The sequence below is a fragment of the Crinia signifera genome, chromosome 9, assembly GCF_055691185.1.
Source record: "Crinia signifera chromosome 9, ASM5569118v1, whole genome shotgun sequence".
Classification (NCBI taxonomy): domain Eukaryota; kingdom Metazoa; phylum Chordata; class Amphibia; order Anura; family Myobatrachidae; genus Crinia; species Crinia signifera.
Window position 1 is genome coordinate 115092932 of NC_139225.1, and position 5922 is coordinate 115098853.

The following is a 5922-nucleotide window of genomic DNA, read 5'->3' on the forward strand; positions in this document are numbered from 1 at the left end:
GATCCTGATTGGTGTGTGTTTTTATTTTTTTTATTGTGTTTGTGTATTATACCTGTTACAGACCATAGAATTTGATGGCAGATCAGAACCATTTGGCCCATCTAGTTTGTCCCTTTTAACAATAACTGACATATCGGGGGAAATTTACGAATATGAATTTGTAAAAAATAGGTGTATTCGTAGGCAGAAATACACCTATTTTTTACACATTTGTATTTTCGGGATTTACTATCCCAAAAATACAGCAATTCGTATTCCTAAAGATGGGACATTCGTATTTGTATTTACAAATACGAATGTCTACAACATCGATAGAATATGACAGGAATCACCATTCAAAAGAATGGTGGTTTCTGATTTACTAAGCAGCCGTATTGATAATACGGCTGCTAATTGGTGTAAAACAGGCACGAAAATGCACCTTGATTGTCCTGTCGTATTTGCTTTAAGCCTGCACGGATCAGTCAGATCCGTGCAGGCTTTAGTGTAAAAAAAATAGAAAAAGAAATAAATATTTTAAGAAAACCAGCGTGGGGTCCGTCCCCACAGCTGTAACCAGCACCAGGCTGAAGGAGCCGGGGCTGGTAATTAAAAATCAGGGAACCCGACAAATAGGGATTCCCCGATTTTTAACAACCAGCCCCAGGCTCCAGGTCCGGGGCTGGTTCCCAAAATACGGGGGACAAAGTGACTAGGGGTCCCCCGTATTTTAAGAACCAGCCCCAGGCCAAACCAGCCAGCAGGGTAATGTCACAGCCAGGGGACACTTATTATATAAGGTCCCGCAGCCAAAACATTAACCCCCTGACTGGTCAGCCTGGCCAGGGGCCCTGGGGGAGTGGGGACCCCCCCAATAAAGGGGTCCCCCCCTCCAGGACTTACCTGACCAGGCTGAAGCTTGGTGCTGTCCCCGGTGACCCTGGGCTGTGGTCACCGGGCTGATTTCAGTGTAAAAGAATAGAAGAAAAACTATTGTTTAAAACTGTGGAACTATGAGTCCCAGCAAGCCTCCCCCGCAAGCTGGGACTTGGAGAACCACAAGTCCCAGCCTGCGGGGCATTAAAGGGCCCGCTGGCACTTGTAGTTCCACAGTGCATTTTTATTCATCATAATGACCTGTAATGTTTACCTAAAATATAGGAAATATAATTGTTTTTTAGGCAACATATTTTATTTGAATTTATATAACAAATGTGAGCGACGCTGGCATTTTTAGTGGATATCTTGAACATCTCTCAAAGAGATGCTGGGTTAATATTAACATTAAACATTGAATACATGATAAACTTTACCAAATTCATTCTATTATGTGTTCTATCTAAATTTCTGGTGAAAAGCACACCGGATTGCACATATGTATAAATCTATAAAAGAATAGCAGCACGTGTATGTTATGTGAGCCTGCTCGCATGCACAGCTGGTAGATGTTTTGCCTGTAAGCGAAGAGAACCTTTCGGTGGTAAGCTGGTTGTCTGTGACACTGCACACTCTGCCATCCAGCTGCACTTCTTGGGAGCAGGTCACATTCTGTCTCGCATCCGATGATGCTGCACTTGAAAGTCCAATTTCTGGATGATTCTCAGAAGACTTTCGTTGTGGATGTAAGTACATCAATTACTATTCACTAATGTGTTTGTACAGTAACTAGATGGCGTAGCCTGATCAAGTCTTTTGTAATATGTGTTTACAGTAATGCATTATTTTCTTTGTAAACTTAGTCATTTCTGCTTATATTCCATATACTTGTTATAAACGGAATAATTATACATACGCAGCTATTTAAATACAATATATTTATATATAGACGCACTATTCTATTTCAAAGCATGCAGTGTTCTAAATGAAATGGCAGTGTTCCAGATACAGCAGGTCGGGCTTATATTCTGCATGGCTTGTCAGACCTAATAACATTGCTGGCTGCAAGCTGTCCACACATGTAAGCTGGTGGAAGAGTAAATCCCTAACATCTACCAGTCATGTTACATGTTATACGGCATGTCTTACATTGCAGAGCACTGCTCGGGTGGGTGTACTGGTACTTGGGGTCCCAGAGCAGTGGTGCACTGACAGCTGTCCACACATGTAAGCTGGTGGAAGAGTAAATCCCTACCCTCTACCAGTCATGTTACATGTTATACGGCATGTCATACATTGCAGAGCACTGCTCGGAGGGGTGTACTGGTATTTGGGGTCCCAGAGCAGTGGTGCACTGACAGCTGTCCCAAAACAGGGACGTAATACTTTATTAGTGCTTTAGGTTCTAAAACAGCAGCACACTGATACTGTGAAGGACAGGGGTGCACTGATGTTCATGTTGCAGCATGCAACAGCTTCATTGTATTTGTATGCAATAATAAATATATAGGGTAGCCGGTTATCAGGCATATACTATTACATTGTCGTTCACAGTTTCTGTGAGGCCACTGCTTAATAAATATATATATATATAACAGAGAGAGAGAATTATAGTACACACACAATTATCGAGTGTATATGTAGAACAAGGTATAGAGGCGCAGATATTCACTTCTCCCTTATATAATACGTATTGTGTTTATGTAGCACAAAAGATAAGTTTATTAATAACATATTAAAATGACCATGGAGCCTGTACTGAATCTATTGTGAATAGCAGAGTTCCACATGCATGCTTCTAGCCTTGGTATGTTGCATGTCCTGTACATACAAGCCCATAGATAATAATATTGGAGTCAAGTCAAACAAGCTGGTGGCTAAGTGTCTGTTATTGTAGCTAATGGCTCCATTAGGGTTCTCCTTCCGCAGGACGAGCACATCTGACCCTTCACTTGAAGGCATTTCATCCATTTGGTGATGGAAGCTGTGCAGCATGAATGGAGCCTGTGAGCTCAGGGTAGACAATAGGGAGAACTGCTTGGGGCAACATCATTATAAGCAGAGGATTTTCACATAGGGAAATCCACCTGTGCCGCCTCTGTATGCAGAACTGAACCAATGTCATGATACATAGCTCCCTATACTGGTGGAGATGTATTACTAGCACCAGTGGCTTGCAGGACACACATGCACTTGCCGATAATGAACCTAATTCAGAGATGTAAGTTATGATGATCCCGAACGTATCAGATGTACAAATATATGCTAAAGCTGTAGTCCCCTGGAAATGGAGCCTGCAGCCTCACAAATCTCAGCATCAGTATAAAAACAGACAGTGATGGTCGCAGATACTTAGATAATGGAACAGCTAAGTAACCCTAGGATCACACAGAATGGAAGTGGGCACTTATCGGCAGCGTCTGTTTTCTGTGTACGAGATCACAGGTGTTCGCTGAGATACACACCAAAACCGGTATTGCCACTTCTCATAACTGTTCCCAAATGGTACTTTACGGTCAACCAATTTGCGAGCAAAATCCTTACTAGGAGTAGACACCTTTAGCGCTTGCACAGTGCATCCACAACACATGTGCGGTTGGGCAATAATCGCTCAACTGCGTAAATATCAGCAATGCAGAAATCGCTGAATCGGGCCCTGTATTGGAAACACATTGTCACAGTCTCTAGGGGAATAGTTAACAAGAAAGGTCATTTGATGGCCTGTGGCACTAGGTGAACTCCATTGTATGTACCAGCAATATATAACCAGATATAAAGTACAAAACATTCAAATTTATTATGACATAAAACCTGACAATTTAAAAACATAAAAATATTAAACACATCAGTATAGAAATATAGTAGCTACGAATGTCATTAGCTCATATGAATAGCATACAATTGTAGTTTCACGGCGGCAGTTACGTAGTTAGCGTAGCATCCCGGTCAGAATCAGCATAGTGTTCCCGCGTCCAGCATAGTCAGCATCCCTGTCAGTATCAGTGTAGTGTTCCTGCCCGTTCGCAGCTAGCCGGAGCTTACGTAGTTAGTGTAGTTAGTCAAGCGTCCCTGTCTGGATCAGCGTCGTGTTCCCGCCCGTTTGCTGCCAGCCGGAGCTTACATAGTTAGCGTAGTCAGTCAGCGTTATGCTTATTACATTGTGTGGGAACCATTGACCATTTTAACCTGCCTGACATGACAGGCGTGAATGTGTTCCTGAAACACCCCCATTATCCACACCAGCCTGAAGTGGGGCGAGCGGAAGCAGTAAGCATCCTCCCGACCTGTTCATACCCCCACTATCCACGTCGGCGTGGAGTTGATTTTAAAAAAGTGTGGCGAGCACAGCGACCCACCTCGTCCGAAGCGCGTTGAGGCTTGCGAGGGGACACGGATTACATGTCACGTAATCAGCGTCCCCTCGCGGGGCTTGCTGTGCTCGCCACATGTTGGGCGCGGCGGCTCGCTGAGCTCCCCCCAATTATAGAAAATCAACTCCACGCCAACGTGGATAGTGGGGGTATGAACAGGTTGGGAGGATGGGTACCGCGTCCGCTCGCAAAGCTTCGGGCTGGTGTGGCTAGTGGGGGTTTGAAAGTATGTAACATGGGGGTCCCCTCTCTGCCGGCGTCCGCCAGCGCAGGGGATCTAGCGGTTACCGGCACTGTGTGAGAAGCGCTCACTAGGCTTGCCAGGGACGCCGGGACAGAGCTGCAGCTCCCAGGGACAGTACGGTGACTAGCTGCCTGACTGGGACACAAAGCTGACTACACAGGGCTGCCGCGGAGTGACTAGTCACTACGCTGGCTATGCTAGGCAGCCGTTGGGCTATGCTGACAGCGTAGCTTAGCCTACGCTGAAAATGTAGCGTAGCTTGCCATCGTGAAACTGCACAAGTACCAAATAAAACATCTGAAGAAATTTATGCCAGAAGCATAAAGTGTATAATGGACCATACCCTGTCAGAAGGTTTGGTGCTGCTGGTGCTATAGTGGGTTGGGTACCCAAACACAAAGTTTTTGCAAGATGGCCACCGGTATGTCAGGTATGTCTGGGCTGCCTCCTCTCTTGGCGGCAGCTTCTGGTAGACTCTAGGGCTGTGCTAGAGTCTACTATTCATGCACAGGGCTCCAAGAAAATGTCCGACATGCCACGATTCCCCCTACTGTGCAAGTGCTTTTGCAGGCTGCTGAAGCAGACACCGTACTTCGGATAGGTGAGCCCTGAAAAGATAAATACAACATATGGACAGCACACACCATTCCCATTATAGATCTACCAGTAAATCCAAGACGTGGGGCGAAATGTAATAGGAGGCAAATTTTTTTTTTTGCGTTTTTTTCCGCAAAATATGCCGTTTTCGGGCATTTCCTGAAAATCGCATATTTTATAGGGTGCGATTTGCAGCAAAAATCGCATTTTTTAAAGGTGCGATTTTTTGTTAGACTAAAAATCGCATCCAGATGTTTTCCCATTAAAACGTATAGAACTCGCATATTTAATTGGTTGCGATTTTTAGTAAAGGTTACTAAAAATCGCAAAAAAAATAGACCAGGTTCTGACTGGCGATTTTATCAGAAACATGCACAGATCATTGAGATCTGTGCATGGTTCTGTTGTAAAAAAATAGTTAAAACAAAAAAAAAAGAAAAAAAAAACAGCTTGCGGTCCCCCCTCCTAAGCATAACCAGCCCCGGGCTCAAAAAGCCGGTGCTGGTATCATAAAATCAGAGGGACAAACAAATAGGGATTCCCTTGATTTAATGAAACCAGCACCAGGCTCAAGGTCCAGCGCTGGTTCCCAAAATACGGGGGACAAAATTACTAGGGGTCCCCCGTATTTTAAGAACCAGCACCAGACCCAACCAGCCAGCAGGGTAATGCCACAGCCGGGGGACACTTATTATATAAGGTCCCGCGGCCAAAGCATTATCCCCTTGGCTGGTCAGCATGGTCAGGGGTCCTGGGGAAGTGGGGACCCCCCCAATGAAGGGGTCCCCCCCTCCAGGACTTACCAGCCCATGCTGAAAGTCCGGGGCTGTCCCCGAAGCCCCTGGGCGGTGGGCA